This window comes from Rousettus aegyptiacus, unplaced genomic scaffold, assembly GCF_014176215.1.
Source record: "Rousettus aegyptiacus isolate mRouAeg1 unplaced genomic scaffold, mRouAeg1.p scaffold_m13_p_18, whole genome shotgun sequence".
NCBI lineage: Eukaryota > Metazoa > Chordata > Mammalia > Chiroptera > Pteropodidae > Rousettus > Rousettus aegyptiacus.
Genome location: NW_023416293.1, coordinates 8,676,213 through 8,697,665, shown reverse-complemented (window position 1 = coordinate 8,697,665; position 21,453 = coordinate 8,676,213). Strand labels below are relative to the sequence as shown.

General features: G+C 37.5%; 1 long non-coding RNA gene across 2 annotated transcripts in view; it reads left to right on the top strand.

The window, feature by feature from the left end:
- The window catches only part of LOC107498966, a 501,046-nt gene that overhangs the window by 189,379 nt on the left and 290,214 nt on the right, over window positions 1-21,453 (top strand). For both annotated transcript variants that reach the window (XR_004955409.1, XR_004955410.1), the window contains exon 4: window positions 13,341-13,407. This is a non-coding gene — a long non-coding RNA (uncharacterized LOC107498966). The remainder of the gene's footprint in view (window positions 1-13,340; window positions 13,408-21,453) is intronic.

Sequence of the window (21,453 nt, the reverse complement as noted above, 5' to 3'; positions counted from 1 at the left end):
TATGTGTGCACTAACCTGTGTGTTTACACATATCTATAAACATCTAAACCTAACCATCTGTATCCATATTAAATTAAATGTGCATTTATACTGATGTCCCTAATTGTGACCCATGACCACACACATCATTCTACTTCCTCCCCTTGCTTATCTGTAAAGTCCCACCCAAAAAGTTAGAACTCTGGCTCCCCTGATCTGTAACGAACGAACTTAATTTTTCAGTTCCGGCGCACATACAGAGCAGTATCGAAACTGTTGACCTACACGCCCTTGGAGCACTTTATCAACTGGAATAAAGTGCTTATGTTCAGTTCTTTTGCTTTTCACTTACAGGCTCCATTCATTTCCAAGATCACTGGGGTTAGCACCTTTCCCCCGCCTCCTTCCGCGAGGTTGCTTCGTACATTTGTAATGCAGTTAAATTCTCTTGTCAGAGTCTATATTCTTTACTGGGATTCCCTGAACTGCTAAATGACTCTTTTAAATTTGCATACATTAAGTTTTGCTCTTCGCGCTATAAATTTCCGTGTGCTTGACAAATGCATAGTGTCATATTTCGCCGTTATAGTCCCGCCGAGAACAGTTTCACAGGCCTAAAATCCCTTATGCCTCACCTGTTCACCCACCCCGCCGCCCACCAAAGCACAGTCGACCGCTGGTATTTTTAGAATCGCCATAGTTTCCACTGTTCCTGAAAGTCACATCATCGGAATTGCAGACTAGACATTAGACGGCCTTCCTTTATTTAGTGGTGCACACTTAAGGTTTCTCCCTATCTTTTTATGCTTAATGGTTCTTTTTTTTTTTTAATTATGAATAGATTCCATCTTTTCCAATAGTTTATGGGAAAAAGTGAGCAGGAAGTACAGAATTCCCACGTACCTCCTTCACATACATCAGTGTTGTGCGTTTGTTACCGTCGGTGAAGCACCCTTCATACATTCTTATTAACCCAAGTCCGTAGTTAGCCTCGGCATTCAGTCTCTGTGTTGTGCAGGTGGATGGGTTTTCAACAGGTGCATAACGTCCACCATGACAGTCCTCTATAGAAGACTTTCCCTGGCCTAAAAGCCCTTTGTGTTTTATCTATCCTTCCCCTCTCCCCGCAAAATAGGATTTGTTAAAGACTTTGGAAGAGCTTGACTTGTAGAAACTATACAAGCATAACCTTGACTCTCCTTCCCCGGAAACACGTCCTCAAGTACTGCCAGAAAACCGGCCTCTTGAGAAAACTGCTGGTGATGGCCTTCCACCATCAAGCATAAAGTCGAAGGTGTTTGCCTTCACGAAACCACTGCCCAGCAACAACGCCACCTCTGCCTCAGTGAGCTGATCAATCACACAATCCCTGCTGTCCTTCCAACCCCTCATCCCCAGCTGTACTCGCGCCCCGGGCATTGCTGCACGAAGATCTCATCACCAGTCATGTGCCATGAACCGGATCTGTGTGCCTCTGATGGGCGGAGTACGGGTCACCTATCCGCCTTTTGTTTGGTGAGGAGTCTGAGAATTCAAATTCCGGTTTTTCTCTCTGTGAGAGACAGGGCTGATGGAGATGTCCCCAGGTCTGGAAACACTACTCAGGAGGTGATCATGACTGACGATGGTCAATGACCACAGCTCGCAGTGACTATTAAATTCACTCCTTTTGTGTTTACTCATTTCGGCTCTGAGTCACCTTTGCTTCTGCTCCGTTTCTCACCCCAGACCTGCACAGCTGTCATGGCTCCTGCCTTCAGCCTTCACCGTTCATTACAGTTGCCGGAAGTGTTTCTTTTTTCCTGTTTCTTCGAGGAGACGTGCATGCATGATGCTAGACCAGCAGGCGGCACAGACAAGCGAGCTATTAATAAGTGTGATATAAAGTTTTATTTACTGTGATGTCAGACTCTAAGTTATGACTGAGAATTTCATATATTTTGGTTTTGAAATCGACCCCTCCCTTAAAAAGGATTCCTCCTTCTGCCTCACGCCAGAATTAGCAGTGGGGAGAGAGCAATGGCATCGATGAAGACCCCAGCCCCAGGATGCTGGCATTGGTCTCTGCTCTTGCCAGCAGTGAGCCTGCCACACCTGTTATTAAAAGAAGAACTCGGGAGGCAGAGCGAGTAGCGGCAGATTCAACAGCAGCAGGACACTCCAGCTGCCAAGAAGAATGTATACTTATCTCTACTCTCTAGAGCATGATTTCTTAACCAAAGGTTGTCGAAAAATACACCTGCTGAGCCCCACTCCATCCAAGGTAGTGATCTGGCAGGTCTGGGTTAGTGCTCGGGCACCTATAATTTATAAGCAAACAAGTAAATGTTTCATGTCATCCTGAAGCATGCACTCTGTTCAAAATACTGCCGTAACGGAAGAAAAGATGCCTTCTTTTTTTTGTGGAGCTAGGAATGAGAGGGCTAACATCCTCTATGTGGTTAATACCTGCATGAAAGACAATGTTGGGGTTAATGTGTGTGTGTGGCCTCAGTTGCAACCTTGTATGGAAGTCTATGTTGAGGGGGGGGGGTTGCGGAGCAGCTAAAAGCAGTGGTCAGAAAGAATTATAGCTCAAAATAGTGAAATAAACACAGAGACATACCTGAACTCTGACAACAATGAGCAGATTGCAATATTTAATATATATATATATATATTTAGTTCTCCTGTACATCTATGCTTCTTTAGCCACATTCAATTTATTACTTTTATTTCTTAGTAAGGTAACTAATTAGCTGAAGGATAAAATTCTAGTTAGAGAATGGAATCTTGGAGTTATCTTTTCAAAAGATAATTGGTTTATGGTATGTCTTCTTTACCAGTGCGGGATACATGCTTCCTGTTATTTTGAATACAAATAATTCTGTAATGTAAAATGAGGAAACAGGCTCATGCCTGTGCAAATTTTAAATAGAACACGGTGTTAGTATTTGGTATTTTATCATTTCCCTCTTTAATTTTCTCCCTTGAGGTTCTAAACCCTACAGTCTAAATTAAACAATAACTAGACACATGCCATCCTTTGCGCATTGTCCTCTAGCAGCTCTTAGAAGTTTAAAGAGGATCTGAAAGTTTTAATCCTACAGGTATACCTTCCTACATTCAGATGTTGTTAATTTTAGGTTCAAAGTTCTTAAACAAGTTGATAAGATCTTTACAGGAGGAAAAAACTCTACAGGGTTTTGAAACCCAAATAACAATGCCTGTGGAAGGCACAGATCTTAACCTGTATGTATTGAGGGCAGAGTTAAGTTGATTAGTTATCTGGGTTTGATTTGGGGCAGGAGGAGAGGGCTCCGTGTTTCCGTTGACCTGTTCTGTTAGGAGCCTTGTAGATGAAGCCGCTGAGTTTTTAATCCTACATATTCTATCACAGTCTCCATTACAGATGCAATCGCTCATCTGTCAAATCTATTTTGAGAAGGATTTTAGAGGGAGAATACAGTGATTTGTTCTTTACCACTCTGAAATGATCTTTTCTGAAAATCGCACTGAGCATACACAAGAGATAGTGTAATACAATCTCTGATAGCATTAGTTTGCAAACCTTATCCTATACAGAGATTCTTCTTACAAAGGTTTATCACATTACCGCATCTCAGGGTGGTATTGCCCTCCTTGAGAAAAATCACCTGTTCAGAGAAATACAAAGAAAATAATAGCTTCAAAGGGTAAACATGTATTCTAGTGTTTTCAGGGTAACATGAGCAATGCAGCAGGCATCTGATGCTGGCAGACCATCCGTCTGCCATGGTACACAATACACAAAAGCATACATTTCACTGAACCTAAAGTACACGATAATCAGCCCCACCGGAATAAGAATATATACTTGTCCTAAAGCTTGAATGGCATAGCTCGCCATCCAAGTCTATAATCGGAGCATTGGGCTCTCTAAACCAGCCCTGTCCTGGAGTATGACTGCGGTGAGAAGGCGTGAAGGCATAAAGGCGTGAGAACCGGGCAGTTCTCAGTTGCGATTTGCACAGACAGTAAACTAAGAAGTGTGAACAATGCCGTGTGGTGCTGCTTAAAGCGTCTACAAGCAGCCTCGTGGTTTGGATGACAGGTCATATTTTAAGATCCTGACTTTTTTTTGTCCCAATGCCTACTGTTCGCCCCTATGGGTGAGGGAGGGATCCTCCCCTAAATAGCCCATGGTGGATGAATGCGCAGCACGCGAGATCAGACAGGTGAGCTAGACCACCGTTTCCTAGTCCCGTATACTCATAGCCTGGGAGCGGAGGGAACTATGCGCCACATGGATGTTCGAATCAGGAGCAGAGTTAAGAAACAAAGGCTGTAGGAGGAAGGCCTTACTGCAGCGAAAGAGCAGAGTGACCCCGGGTTGCCACAGGCTTGTTTGAATAATTCTGTGGGCTGGCAGGGCGCTGATGCCCACTACTCAGGGATAAGCAGAATCCGTGTCTGGTCCTCGAGATGAGGGGCGTTTGGCTGAGACATCTATTTCAGGAGGCAGAGTGGGGAGGAGAACTGGTCACATGCCACTTGAAACCCTTTTGATTTTCCCAGATCTCACGGCAGAATTTTATTTCAGACCCTACACCACATCTTCGGAGAAATTAAAAATGAGCGAATAATGTTCTATATTAGCCTCTTCTCATTCTGATAGCCTTATATCAGATGTATACTACCTAGAATGTAATTAATTTATGCAGAAATTTTAGTGTTAAGTTTTGCGCTTACCTGATTTATTCATCACGGAGCATCATTCGTTTCTGAATTAAAACCTAGTTTGCTTCGACATGTCTGTGAAATTCCCATTGACACAAGATTGATATGAAAGATACGTTTTACTGGATCTAGATGGCCTATAGCATAAAGCATGGCAAAGTTACCATGACATAGGGAAATAAAGAGAAACCACAGGTTGGGGTTTTAAGAGTCCACGACTCACACCAGCCCTGCTCTACTCGGAAGCGGGGCCCACGCAGAGTTAGCGGCGGCGACCGTCAGTCCATCTGCGTTCTGTCCTGCAGAGCAGCCTGCGCCACTGTGGCTCCATCACGGACATTTATTTAGCCTGGCCTTTCAAAATCGGGGCGCTGTTTGCTCATTTTATCAATATGATCTCTTTGTAAGAGAATCAGATTCAAAATGGCATAGGTTCTTTGGACATCTTTGCGTTTTAGTAAATTTCGACCTAAGAGCTTGGAATGACAACTCAGAAGTCATTCAGGAATGCAAACACATTTCGTAAGAACATTCTAACATGACTGTGATATATTCACTACAATTCATTCATTCATTCATTCATCATTTATTTTTTGCATGCTACACTTCAGAAACCATTTAAGCCGTGGGCACTTGTCAATGGCATTCCATCTTAAAAAATACACCTTCACTATGCTTTATGTGTGAAATGAATTTTGACTCAGTAAAGTCAACTATAACATCATTGAGTTATATCAGGAACCTATCTACCACTGCAAAGAAATTTTAAAGGAAATAAAAATCGATTGACTTTGAAAGTTTTTAAAGGATATTCATATTAATATATAGAGAGATAAATATGTAAATAAACTCCCCCAAATGAATTATTGTTGTTGTAATTAATAGCCTTTCCTTTATGTAGGGTCCTCCAAATGGATTAAAATGTTGCTTTTTAAATAATATAGAATTTTTCCTGTAAAAAGCAACCATGCTAAGTGGAAAACCACACTGATATTTATGCCTTTTAACTAAGGCAGAATTCAGATGTCAATGCCAATGTGGCAGGATCTGGTCATGATTACATTACTGATTTCTTGTGTTATGGCAAAGAAAAAATCCTATGCAATTTTAAAGACTATATACATGGTCTGAACCATAGCTCAATATAACTGAATGTGTGATTTAAGAACTTTACTATAAAATTAAATTTATGCTATCTCAATGCTCGTGCTGATGATTATACGAAACAGAAAACAAAAGTAAAATCGCCTTCAACAATATTTATTATCAGCCCATGTAGTTCACATACCCTTAGCTGAATGGAGTTTCAGGCAAGGCTCAGTTAGGTTGACGGGATATTTTCAGATCTGTGGTTCTCTTTGGCCGGCTTATTCCTTTGGCTTGCTCTTGGGATCAGAAATCATGACGACTAGGTTTCTTGCTCACCTCTGAAAGGAAAGGGAGTTCTTTCTGAGCATTAGGATCGTTGTCCGAAGCTTTGCTGTCATGGCGCCCACTTATCTTGCATAGACACGGATGAAGCAGCCGTGTGGGTGGAATCCCAAGGGCTCATTGACTGAAACTGGGGGTCTTTGGGGGCATAATCCCTCTGACCAAAGGAATGGTCTGACACTGTCCCAGTCACCAAGGGCCCTGGGGTGGGGCCAAAAGGAGATTAGATGAACTGGAACTTGGTGATAGTCATGATATCCACAAGGCGGATGAAGAAACTTTATTAGAATTATGCTGGGTGCTCTGTAGGAAGTGTAAATATGTTAATTATAATGTTTATCAAACATTAAGAACTAGAAAATTTAAATAAAATATACATTTATGTTAAATACATATCTTTCCAGTCTTCTTATACATAAAGTCTAGGAAAAGTGTATTGTTTTTGTAATACAAGCATATTCTACCAACATCCAAATTTTTAAAACACTTTTTGTATTTTATCAGAGTTTAAGTTTTTCTAAAATGACGTATAAAAATGAATGTTTTGATGAACAAACCAGAATTCATACAAAATGGAAGAAATCATTTTTACTTTATTTAGTAAAGTAATAATATTATTATTTGCATTTTTATTTTATATGCTTTAAAAGAACCATGAACATTCTTCTTTGGAACACCAGAAAAGATGTTTATATTTCGAATGTGCATCCCAGTCCATTTATTTATTGGGCGAGATTTAATATTCCATTCACTCTATGCTTTCGGATAAAGCAGTGTAGTTTTATTCTTCCGCCTCTTTCGGCATCAAAATAGGCTGACAGAATAAATAAACTACATTGTTCAATTTGAAGAGAAAATTCAATAGCTATTGTCATTTCGAATGGCGAGACATTTATCTTACAAGTTCACATGGTGAAGCGAAAATGGAGAACAAGCCTGGTTACCAAATATGGATTTGCCAATTATGGGAAAGATACCCTAAACATATAAAGAAAAATAATTGTGATGATCCAAATCCAGTATGAAAATTAATCTGTTCCCACGGCTTTTTTATTCCCTCGGTCTCCTGCCCTATCTGAACAAGCCAGGTGCTCACAATGACACGCCGCGGTGCACGAGGTCCGCCTTCTTCCCTGATACCAAGCTCTAATGAATTTCATTATTCTTTTTTAATTTACATACTCTTGCAGAATAAAGATTCCCAAATCATTAACTAATTTGATATGTCTGAAATACCAATTCAATTGTGTGGTCCCCTGAGATTTTTCAAATATCTTGTTCAAACACCTCTTAACTTAGTTTCTTAATTAGATACACTGTGATGGATGGGCTTTTATATCATAGTCTCAGAGGGACAGTGAATCAGCCTAATTTTTATTACAATTTAGGAGACTTAGATTAAAAGTCATTTAAAACAGTCAAGTCAGAGTTTGCGAAGAAATATTCAGGGTCCCCTGAATTAAGTGTTTAATTTATACAGATGTGAAGTAATATAATAAACGTTTAGAATCCCAATCAAATTCTGTTAGAAAATAGTTAATGATACTGGACGAGATTTAAACATATATGTTCTTTGGTTATAAGGGAAAATGCTACATTAACAAAGATATCAGGTTTATAGAGAAAAGAATTAGGACATGAGAGATTATAATAAATGATAGTATGAAAATTATTGATATTTTCAATGGGGTTATTTTTCTTCTAGCCTCTATGGGGGCTAAAAAGCATATTAATGTTTTTATATCATTCCTTCTATTTTTATATTTACTTTTATGTAAAATAAGTATAAAACGATACATCCATGTTAAAAAAAAAGCACTGAAAAATTTGCATGAATTTTCCTAGAAGTTGCCTATTTTTATAATAGTATTATATGTGTGAAAGTTTTGATATTTTAATGACATGTATATAAATATCATAATTTATAGGGCATATTTTAGAAAATGAGTTAAACTCTTCAGTAATTTTATGCATTTTAAAAGTTTTAATTTGTTTTTATTAATAAATTTATTTCTCTCTAGTCACTGAGAGGAAACAACAGGCTATATATAGTGTCACTTTCTACAAACTAAGGAGTAAAATGCACTTAAATGTTATAGTGGTGATAATTTTATTTGATATGCCATTTTATAAGGTCCTAGCAAGTAGTAGGCATTCGATAATTATGCGTTAAGTGAAAGATTTCTAAAGTATGTTTTCATCATCAAGATATCCACTAAACTATATATTTCTAGCCTGGCAAGGAATTATGGTAGCGGTGAAGTGATGCATTTATATTTTAAAAACCAGATAATTAAAAACACAAATCCAGCATTTTATTATTCTCACACATTTTTATTTAGTGAAACATAACAACCTATAAACAGTTTTTTATAGCATGCATTGTTTTCTATGTAACTCCAGTATGAACTAATGTGTGTTAGATAAAACTTCAAGCAAAAGAGATGGCTTTTAAAATATAGCCAACAGACAAATTATTTCCTTACAAGCTACTGAGGTTGAGAATTTCTAGGAATGGCTGAGTAGAATCTCTTAGATGAACCAAAGTGATGAGGTGGCAAGACCTTCAAACTGGAATCAGGACCCAAGGCTTAGACTTCCTCCCGTTATTAACTTTAAACCGTAATTTCAACTTTTGATACTTCAGTTTCTTTATCTGTAATTTAAGAAGATTGGGAAAGACTTTTTCATCTGTAAAATTCCATTAGTTTGAAATTGTACTTTTGTGATTTCAATAGTATATTTATGTAGTAATTATATAAATGTTGAATGTGTATATGTACACAGGATAAATATATATTATATACTTAATATATATATGTAGAATAAATGTATGAAGATTATACTACATACACACACACACACACATATACACAAACATATTTAAGATTATCCTATCCTGTTTATAAACTGTCCCCTCTGTCATTAAAACATTTTCCTCTTTACCCATGGTAATTTTTCTTGTTCTAAATTCTACCATTTCTAATTTTAATGTTCTTCCCTAGGTATCTTATAAATATGCTTTTATGATGTATCTTTTTCATGCTTTTAAATGTAAACAATATATTTATTTAAAAAGTGGCTTTTCTGTAGCCAAAAACATAGTTTAGTATTTCCCCCCACTATGACGATTTTTGCCTTGCTACCCGAGTTTAAACCACTTATATATAATACCATTATTGCCACGATTGAGTTTAAATGTACCATCTGCTCTTTGTTTTTTTCGGTTGTTTTTCTTCTTTGCTCCAGTTTTTGCTCATTTTCTACCTTTATTTTAATGGATTTAACACTTTTTTGTTTACAGTTGCTAAGCTATTACCGGCTTAGTAATTATGACTTTGTTGGTTTTTTTGGTCATAGCTCTAGTGTTTACAAAATGCACCTTTTTTTAAAGCATCATACATTCACTAATTTTAAATAAATATATAAATCAAAGACTCATAGTATTATTGGAATTTCATTTAATAATTAGAAAAGTTTCATTTATAGATCATCCTTATTTGAACTGCATTAGTTCTGAGAAAGATCTGTTAAATATTTTAGTATTATTTTAGGAAATTTTAGAAGCCTTGAAGTGCTTATTTCCACAAATTTCAAATTATTGTAGCAATAAATATTCATTATACTTAAAAGATTTTATTAATAGGCAGACTTATTTTAATACTTCTCTATTAGATTAAATTTTTTAAATGGCATGGTTTTCCACAGGTCTATTCTGAGCAAAATTCATTTCATTCTAAAGTAAAACCCTACAATATTATGCAGTAAAATTCTGACAGTTTTATCTGGGCCGACAATGAGCTAACGAACGGTTGCAGTGAGCATTAGAAACTAGTTGAGACCTAAAGCCAAATGACCAAACTTGGGTGAGTCCAGACCAATGCTCTGCTTAGATTTGTATAATTGAAAGATGTAAGAGCTAGTGATTAGAAACGGAAAGAACAAGAATAACCCAACCTGAATTGAACTGAAACACAGAAAGTGACATTAACAGCACAGAATAGAAGGCAGACTGAATGCTTAGCAAAGAGTTTTCAGCATTGTCAAGGAAGGCAGTGAAATATTCTCTGTGGGACATTCGGAGCAATAGCTAGCCTTGTACTAATGGAATAACAATGCATAAAAGCCATTTAAAAAAGAACAAAAGGTACAATTTACCGGAAGATATATGCTCAGTATGTAAAACCCAAGGAAAAATCGGGCCCTGACTACATGCTTCAAAAGGTAGCACATCAATCTGTGAATAGGGAAGAAAAAGCAAGTAATTCAGAGGGTATTTCTTTTAAACAGATGGAACAAAGTTACAAGAAAAAGAATGTCTTTTGCTACTATTTCCATATAGAATACTGTGGGAAAAAATGGAAAAAAAATAAAGCTTTTAGAAGTTATATATTGATAAGAGATATACCTCTAGCTACTTAGGTCTTTATATTTTAAAAGATGTTCATGTTTGTGTAGAACAATGAAACACCACACGTGAGATATTAATAAGATATATTTCTTCCTTTAAATGTGGCGTAAACAAAATAAAATGTAGCTAAAATGGCAGTTAACAAAATTTTTATATAAATGTCGAGTATCATTTATGACTTTTAATGAATCATTAATGCCTTTATTCATTATCTGACAAATATATCACTACTATAGGCCAATGAAAAGTAGATGTCTATTGGCAACTGGTGACCCTCGTTGGCTTATAATGTGTACATTATAATTGCATACATTGCAAGAGTAAAGGGGCATTTTGTTTTGTTTTGTTTTGTTTTGTTTTTATCCTGGGCATGGCATTTACAAACTTTATTTTTTATCACCCTCCCTTGCATTTTCTGTGGAAGAGTCTGGAAGAACAGCTTAAGGCCACTCACTGGTAGCGCCCACCCATTCATGGCCTGAGCCGTGGGCTGCAGACCAGTCCTTGGTGGCCGGCTGAGGGTTCCGGCCTTTAGTCGGTACCTGTTGCCCGGGCACGGGGCCACCTGCTCGCCGTCAGAGCCGTCTGTGACCTCAGGTTGAGTGGCAGTAAATTCAAGAGCTGGAGCAGTCCATTTGCATTGAAATTTCTGCGTTGGCCCTGGCCCTCTCAGCAGCAGCTGGCTCTCCCTTCCAGCCTCCTGCGGACCGGGGCAGCCTCCTGCGGATTGGGGGTGGCCTCCTGTGGATTGGGGTGGTCTCCTGCGGATCGGGGCAGCCTCCTGCGGGCGTTCATGGGCAGCGCCATCCCCATCCAGGGCTTCCCGGGCCGGCCTGGCGCAGGTGGTGGGGTCCGCGTGGCACAGAGGACAGTTGGGGCTACTCAGGGCAGTGGTAGGTAGGCTAAGACGCCTCCAGGAGGGGCTGGTGGTGGGGCCTGGGATCAGAAACCACCGGAAGTCATGGCTCCCTGAAGGTCATCTGGATCTGGTTAGGGAAGATGATCATAGTTTTCATTTAATTTAATTAGTTGTTACTCTGCAGTATTTGTCAACCGGCCTAAAAATCAGCTAGATCCGAATAACCTCTCGTTTCATATCAGCATTAGCAGACCTTCCCCCAATACTGAGAACCAGATACTTCTTTCTCCCCAGAGTTCCTATGGTTTTGTCAGTTGCTAAAAAAAGAAAAACTTCTGTGTTCCAACAACTTTTCTTTTTTTCTTATAGTATTTCCAAAGGTTGAGGGTGGGTCATTTACAAATGTGTTTGAAAATATCCATACTCTTATAAGCATAGGTATGAATAAACAATTTATATACAACATAGTGATGCATAAATTCATACATAAATAAATGCCGGTCAAAATAGTATTATACAATTTGGCGACCATTTAAAAATATTCACAATTTCTAGTTAAAGTTTTGTAAAAGAAAATTACCAGAATAATTAAAATACATAAAAGATAAAATGTAATATATTTTCTGACCCATCGGTTTTAGGAATGCCTAATAGCTGGCTGTGTCCAATACTCATGCATTCAAAGAATATGTTCGTTTCAGGAAAGTTATTAGCCAAAAATTGGAAACAATCTATTTTATGAAATTCTATGCAAATATTCTATGGAACTATTGCAAGTAATTAGTTACAAATTATATAAACAAGACAACATATTTTAATGGAATAATGAACACATTTTTGCACCCTGTTAGTAATCATTTCGCCAAAGATGTTCAGAGCTAGGACAAGAAGCCAGCTTTGGATAGTGATGTTCCTATTCACTATTCCTTCCTTCATTCACTCTTACAAGATTAAGAGTAAGATTTCATTAATTAATTTATTCATATCACCTATTTGCTATTTTAACAGATATGTGTTTCGGGGACTAATCTAGATACTGCTTATTAAAGAGAAATTCACACTTTTGTTTTTTGTAACTGGACCTTTTCTGCAGTATCTCATCTAGCACATGGTAGTGATATGAAGTTAAAGAAGAAAAAGTAAATTTCCCTTGAAGAATTTTAAAAGATACCCCTCTGGGGTATATCAAGAAATAAAAAAGGTGTCTTTTCTTCTGGGCTGATGTGGCCACTTTAAAGAGGACACATTTGGCAAGAAAAGCAAAAGCAATATTATAGTTCTTGTCACCAGACACTTGGCCAGACACCATTGTGTAGAGGATCCCCTGACAGCCTTAATCAGAGAAGTTCGAACTCCAAAAATATATTGCTGAAAATATAGAATATGATGTGTCAAAACCAAGCTCTGCATGCTGAATAAAACAGAGCAGAAAGATGACATAATCGCAAGACTTTTGCCTGATGGCCAGGTAAATGAAAGCTACAGGAGAAATGAGTTCCAGTTGCTCACAGACTAAGGGATTTTTATGGGATAAATACAGAAGTTGTTTGTTTGTTTGTTTGTTTGTTTTGCTTTTTAGCTGATTGGTTGCCGAGTGGTCTTTGTTAGTTGGATCAGGGGAGCTGAGTCAGGAGAACAAGGCAGTCTAGAGATGGTATGAACAGATGTGGCATTTGGGAATTGGCTGGTGTACTCTGCTGATTTCTGAGAAGAGCTGTAAACTCCTGTAAAGTTAGGTTGAGTTTCTTTTATGAATCTGTGATGACCATTTCCATTTTGCCCCTGACGGAAGCGACTCCATTTTGGTTGAGCTATACAGATTGAATCAATTTACTTTTCTGTTTTCCCTATAACTTTATTTATATATGTCGAAATGGACAAATACATTGCTATGGCAATTGGAAACTCATAAAATCTTCTCAATAGCTTAAAGTCTAAAAATCTTTTCATTCTTATTTGCAGGTAGGTCTGTGGAAGAAAGGACCTCCATCGTTGCTCAAGCAGATACCGTTCTGATGTTTAACCAAAGGTAAGCAATACCTTTGTTCTAGGTTGTGACCAAAGCAGAATGAAGTATGCATCTTGGGTAGCCCATTTAGGATTCAAAGAGAAGGATGAGGGCAGTAGAAGATGCATTCTAATGACTGAGATAATTGCAATGTAGTCAGAATCAGATAAGAATTTCCACCTTCCTTTTTAAATGTTTCACAACAGTTTCTTGGGAACCATATTTTGGAAAAAATGATTCTGTACCCTATTTCCTTTGCTTATGCTGCTCCTGTATCCCATGGAACTTGAATTTCATATTTGGACAAATTTAGTTGGGTCCGAAGGGAGTGTTGTCTAACCCAAGCTCATGTACGTGATGTGCTGTGAAGCTGGTCAGCAAAGCACGGAGTATGCAGCAAGGAGAGAGTTCGTTTCATGAGGCAGCCTCACAGGAGATGGGGCAGAGACCCAAATCTGTCTTCCTGAACAAGGCTTGAAGCAGATTTAAAGAATAAGGTGAGAAGGGGCTACACGTATTCATTGATTCTAATTCACGGAGTCTGGTTGGATAGTCTTGCAACTAAGCAAGGGACTTGACAGACGGCGGGAGGGGGCAAAGTAATTTCAACCTGGCAGAGTTTGATCGGTCAGCCCTGTCTGTGTCCATATTTGGTCTGGGCACCAGATCTTTCTTATCAGCGGACCTCTTGCTTTTTAATGGGCTCTGGGTGGCAAACAACCGCACCTCTGTTACTTAAGTCCCGCAAATCTTGGTTCCGCTGTGCTCTGGAGGTCAGCTTTGGATCACCTGGCTGTTAACCATGCAGACTCAGGTTAGCTAGAGTGGCTTCAGATGGTGTCAGCTGGTTTGGCTGGCATGGGCAGAGGGGTGAGAGCTGCTTCTTGTAGTTTTCTGTAGGATACTTAAAAAACAAAACGACACAAAACAAAAAACTTTGTTAACAGCCGGATTCATAGGAAGAGGTGAAAAAGAAAATCACCTTCTCTAAATCGTGTTTAGTTTTTCTGACTTCTCTTTCACATTCTTCAGATATGTTTTCTAAAGGCTTTATTTGAAAAATACGTTTATTTTGCTTTATTTTGATTAAAGGTTAGTAGTGCCGTAGAATAACTGAAAAGTCAGTGATGGCGGGAGGGGAACAGAATATGTCACCCTGAAATATGCTTCTGTAGTATAAGGTTTGTTTCGAGCCGAGTGTTTTTAAAGAAACAGCAGATATAAGAAAAATCATTACAAATAAATAATAGCAGTTACCCATGTGTGAGAGACATTAACATTTATAAAGACAGTCTCCATTTGTAAGGGCATCCTTCTCTCTGAAACAGGAAGAGGAGGGTGATTCCAAATGTCTAGAAATTACCAATGGAGAAGTCAAGGAATTAAATTTTCATAACAGCTTTACTCTTGTTTACTGTACTTTTCCTGATAAGCTCTCCTAACTACCCCCCTGACACACACATACACACACACACACCTTCTTTCGTTTTTGTCTGGAAATGGTGTTTAAGGTGTGGGCTTGGACCATTCCCCAGTGTTACTCAGTTTTCCTGGGTCTTTCCCATGCATACAGGAGGTGCATGTTATTAAAGTAATGTTTCTCTCATGTTAGTAACATGACATTGTCTCAGCCAAGAACCCAGGAGGGTAGAAGAAAATTATCTTTCCCCCTCTCACCCGACACAGCACTAGATCAAAAGAATGGTTAAAAAGAGAAGGAAATTGGCTTTCATCAGTAAAGAGATCTCATTTCAGAAATCAATTCGTGTTTTGCGTGAGTGCACGTGCACACGCACACACACATATATATTTCTGTGATCAGCATTTCTTTCATGTGTAATTCTTAATGACCCTGTAAGAATATTGCTATCCTGTGATTTAATCTACACAAAGAAGTACATAGTAAATAAGCTTCCTTTGTTTGCTGTGTCTTTGAAAACTTACTAAAAGAAAATTTTTCATTTTGCATGTGTTTAAAATTTTTTCCAGTGATTTTGGATTTTGACAGTGTCGATTATTTTTAAATAGCCTACAAAATGATTTATTCTGAGGCAGTTATGTTACATTTTCTCATTAACTTGCCATTGCTATACATACAATTAATATTGGAAGGGGTATCCGTTAAGTGTTTTTCTTTGTAACATGGTGATATTTTTATATTAAAATTCTGTGTAAAATGAAGTCAAGTGATTTAACAGATCCTAGTGAGACACTAATTAGAATTGAAATTTTTAACAGAAAATTGGGTAAATATAGTTCAACCCAAAATGAGAAAGATTGAAGTTAAAGGAGTGAAAGTTTGATTCTTCTAATTTAAGTGACTAGATCCAGACAGAGCTACAGACGCACAGCTGTTAAAAGCTCTTGGCTTAAAAATTATGCTTAACCTTTAAATGTACATGGATAGACTTAGTAATACACATGGAAGTAAGGCTATCATCACTTCTTTTAATAGCTTTTATTACTGAAGTTACAATACACCTGAAAAATAGTTTTTCTTTTCTTCTTTTTTCAGAGAGTGTCTTCCGCCCTAAGCTATTAATTTCTGATATTCTAGACTTTTAAGTTTTATTTAGGAGGGAGAGCTCTCTCTCTCTCTCTCTCTCTCTCTCTCTCTCTCTCTCTCTATATATATATATATATATATATATATATCTATATCTATATATAGATATAGATATATATATATAGAATCTATATATATATATAGATTCGCACTTGCAGAGCAAAATAAAATAAAAGTCAATCCTATCTTACTCTTGTAAAGTCTCACTTAAAAGTAAATTTAAAGTAAAAACTAACAGATATTAAGCACTTATAATTTCTGAATAATTTGCAGGAATTAACTTGTATAATAAATTTCCCAACACTGCTCTTATAACCTTCATATTAAAAATGAGGAATTGAAGGAAAAAAGAAGTTAAATATTTTTCCAAGATTTCGTTCTAACGCCGACGAGATGCAGTAGGAGCTTAACTCTTACTTATATAAATTAGCCTATGGTCAAATCGGCGTCATTTTATGTCCTTTTGCTTAAAGTAGCAGAACCTTTTGGCCATGTTAAGTGAGAACATATTGTATAGATACAAAATCACTGGCTAAATTTTCATGTGTTGTTAAGACATTTTTTTCTATATAATGTTACTGTGAACTCAAATGATGCAAATGGGTTTTTGCCTTTTGATGTCTTTCTTGAAGGCGGAAAGAAAAAAAAAAATCTTTCCATTTCAAGCAGTATATTCAGGTGATGGCAACCGCTGTATAAAGTCTTCTGTGTTCCAGGCGTCCACTTTGCAACGGAAGTTTAAAAATCCCTGGAGGGATAAGTCAATTCTAATAAACACTCTTCCACACTTCCATGTAGATGCCCTCGTGTTATATTATTCAACATATTCTCATACTTTATCTTTTTTTTTTTTCTTTCCATTCTAGTTATATTACCTCTTAGCTCCTAAAGTGGGCATACTGTTTCTGTTTCAGTTTAAAGTGCATGCAGAAGTATTACAGAAAATGTTGAGCTATCCATCTAGAATTTGGCTTCGTTGTAAAGTATAATTATTGCTCGGAGACATTTTACCCAGAGCTAGCTCTAACGCTAATATCTTTATATATGTGAAAGGATTTTGATGGGAACTTTCTTATTCGTTCTTTGATACTCTTATAAGCACTTTCAGTGAAGAAAGGTAATAGATTAAGTGTCGGCCAGGGGCCTCAAAGTCGGTAACTAAATGAACCAGTGACTGAGTAACAGTTACAGCCTCTGATCTCTCCACCACAGTCCTCCATGGACGCTGGAAGCAAGCTGAAAGGAATCAATGGAAAATCGAGTCACCGCTCTGTGCTCAGCTCTGCTGGTGTTAACAAAGAAATAGACGCTATTGCCTGCATGTGATTAGGAGCCTCCAGTTTTCACAGCCCAGGGGAATACACAGTCATGATACATAGTAGTCTTCGGGGTGACGGAGGGTCCCCTGTACCGACTGTTGCTATCAGCGGTGCCCTAGCCACCCGTCGTGTCGAGGGCTGAAGATTTTTAAGTCTTTGAGAGATTCCTATGTCTCCGTGTGTTAAAAAAATCTTATCATTAAATTTTTTAATAGACAGATAGGAACTGAGTATATAGGATATGAGATGGACACCTTATAGATTTTATAGAAGACTCTAGAAACATTGAGGAAGAGGCACAGCAAAGTAAGGATGGGAATGGGGGCTGCGGCATCTCAGTTTATCACACTTTTAATTGGGGCTGATTTAGTTGTCAGTCCTACCTCATCTCTAAATAGGCACTCTCATCAGAGAATAGTGTTATTCCCTTCTAGAGAATTATATAATTCATTCGCTCTCTAACTCGCAATCAGTGGCAGTTGTTTGTCTGAACTAGTACTGTTTTGAAACTGTGCTATATTCATTTCTACAAGCTCCTTGCTTGAAAGCCGTGTTATTTCAAGGACTAAGCAGGTAAATGACCCACAACTTTGTTAGGCTTCTCATCCAGGCCATCTGTACATCCAAGTTTTCATATTAATTGGCTGATTGATCGCATTATACATTCATTTAAAGCACAGTTTGATCCAGTCTCTTTCTTATGGGGAAAATAGATACTGTTATCATCACCATATCAAAATACATTTAGAGTTTTCTAGAGTAAATAACTAAATAAAATGATAAGGCTCTGTCTTCCAAACGATTTTTGTGACCCAGACTGAAAGGCGTGTTTCTCCTGTGATGCTAATTAGTTCTGGCCCTGTAACTCATCACTAATGCTTTAGCCTGCTGCGTCCTAGTCAGCTAACATCAGCTGATCTATTCTTCAATCCAGGATGCGAATGCATTGAGGAAATCTTGATGTATTAACTAGGAGTTCTAGATATTGTTAGCTTTATGACTCGCAGAGTTTTAAAGATCAACAGTTGAATGCGTTCTTAGATGTCACGTAGTATAAACCACATACAACCCAGGAAGATGGCCCTGGAGTTTCAGGTGCCCTTCCTAAGACTATGTGGTGACGTACCAAGAACTTGGATCTCAATCACCAGTTCTTTGGCCAGTCTGTCAAGCTAGGTGTATAGCTCATCGTAGGTCTTTAAACTCTAAGCATTTTGTATGGAAATAACATAATGGTTTGGAGTGAGTGTGGGTGAAAAGGAAGATGTTTTTGACGAAAAGTCTTTAAAATTACACCGGAAAGCTGTTTCTGCTCTGCTGTCACCAAATATCAGAAGGGTGTGGCGTTAATTTAATTAGTTTCTCCTCTGAGAGACTTCTCCAAGTGCTTAGAACACTGTCCTCATTTGAGTTAATGCATTTATTTAATTTGGTATGATACCTGAAAGCAATTAAATTAAAAGTCATGTTGAGATAGAAGACTCCAGCTTTCTGACTAAAGATTAAACCATTGCATTCCTGGACCTGGCATCGGAGCTAAGAGCTCGACAGGACTATAGGACAGCAGATCTTTGAGTTCGCGAAATAGAAAAAGGAATTTGAATTTTAATGTCGACTTGGCATTTAACTGGTTATTCTTTTTTAAATAGAAAATATGGTCTCTGACATTAAAATGAAAACTCCGCACATATACTATTATTTACACTACAGTAAAATGTTTTGTTGTCAAGCATTACAAATTCAGATGGGATGACTTCCTTATAGGGTCTGTAGTCTGCTCTCTGATCAAATGCTAATATACCAAATTCCACTAAAAAGAAGCCAGCATTTGAATCTTTGTGTCTTCTCCTAGCTGCTAAACAAACTTCAGAAGCAAAGCAAGGCAGTGACCTTGAAATGAACCTTTTGCCATAATCCTGGTTATTTTTTCTTTGATAGAGAGTTTCTAACATGTAGCATTTGTCTTTGATATTCAGATCTCAAATCAGATGGATTTTCTCTGGAAATAGCTTTTAAAATGAATTTTTTGAAAAAAAATAAGTATTTTTTTTCAAAAAATTCAAAAACAATCTACTTTAGACTTTTTAAATGTATGCCCAAAGCAGCAAAGGTAAGAGTTCAGAACATAATTAACGTAAAATCTCCTATAAAACATACAGGATTCATGCTTTAATGAGTCTGTATAGGTAGGTAATCTCTGCGGAAATAAAACAGAATACTGACTGCAGAGGCCTGGGCACCTACCTGAGTAGGAGACCTGTACGGTGTATCCTTAGAGGCAGCTTAAATATCAGTGAACAGAAACAAAAATGAGATCTGGCAATTTAATTCTCATGACTTACCAGTGTGTAAGAGATGAGTCAATAAGATTTTCAAAGGTGGGCAAGGAAACAGTTTCTTCTGGTTACATAAATCAAGACATATGAGCTAGTCAGTATTTGCTTAGGAAAAAAGGATGGTGTGTCATATCAAAAAATAAGTATAAGAAGGAGACAATGTGGTGCTTATACATAGTCACAGGTTTAATATGGCACAGTTGATTCTATGCTTAAATGCCATTGTTCGGTATTCTAGTCAGAGTTTTTAAAATAGGAAATGTAGTAGTATGCATTAGTCTGTTAGTATACCCTTTAGTGTGCCTGTGTCTTATGTAATGTTAAATGCTGGTACTGAGGACTTTGAAATATTTAAAGGTATTATGTTTAAGAACTATGGTGTTACATTATTTGTGATTTACATATGTGCGTGTGTATAAAATCTCCACAAGAAATTTGAATCTTTAGAAATAAAAATAATTGGAAGGGGAAAATGATGGAAGGAGAAAATGAAGACAAAATGACAATCGTGAAAATGATCAACCTTCAGCCTTTTTCATATTCTTGCTTAGCAATGTGGAAATTTATTTTGCCTCAGACATTAGGGAATAAAACCCAGGAGGGGACTTAGGAGAAAGTAGCCCATAAACCTGTTTAGAACATCTGTTTGGGAGATAGAGGCTGATGTATCCCTCTCCATGGAAAGGAAGAGTAAAGAAAGACCAATGTACATTAATTATAAAATTGATGGAATTTTGGTTCTCTATTCCTCTGATAGCTGGGGAGGGAAACTTTAAGTAAAAGAGATGATTTCAGTATTCCCTAACTAGGCTATTAACAAACAAGGGAACGTAGAATGTTATTCCCATGTATTGTTTGTCTGCGAAGGAACCCTGCTAATACCCAGGGTGAATATGAATATTATAATAAGTATAAGATTATTATCAGGTCATATTAACTCAGTATCTGGAAAACAGTATCGACCGATGTAAGTAATTTTCATCACTGACAATGTCAAAATCATAACAGAAACAAACAAAAAAAATCAGCATATCGAATTCATAATCAAACTTTAATAAACATTTTTTAATTACTTCTATTTACCAGGGGCATTGAAAGATATCTAAGATCCAAGGGGCGGGTCTGATTCACCTGCTCACGGAGGAGGCATGGCACAAGCAAATAAATTATTATAAATTGTAACCAAATTTTATAGGATAAGGAGAAGTCACTAATTCTAAATAAAGCTGTGTCAAATACGTCATAGTTCTTCAGGAAAGACTCAATTCACCAAATGTTTCAAGGGCCCTGGGCTATCAAGCTAATGACTGAGCACTTGTAGGTTGTGTAAGAGCCTTTTAAACTGTTCCTTCTCCTGAAGACATCTATCCGCATCCCAAAAGTGTCTTGCAAAGCCAAGTCAAGTCTTCTTTTTTGATCCAGAGAACTGCATGCGTTCCATATTTACACAATAGGATGAACTGGAAAATTTAAATGGTCGGATCAATCTTGTAAGATATCCGAAGATCTAATTGAACAATATAGCTTTCAGCACAGAATAGAATTACTACAAAATAGCAGAAGGATAATTGATCCTCATTTAATATTACTGGATATTATCAAAAGCACATCGAAAGGGAGGTGAGCAGCTTGAAAAAAAGAAAAGCTATATTTTTGTGTATAGACACACACAAGCACGTGTGTGCATGTGCACACAAACACACAGAGATTAACCTAATGAGTTTCCTGCAGGGCTAGTTTCCAGAGAACTAGTGTTGCTGGCCTGAGATCGGTACATTGAGGAATCAGATTTAATTGAATGATTGTATTTTGTGATGTAGTGTGTACTAGACATTCTTTTAGTCAC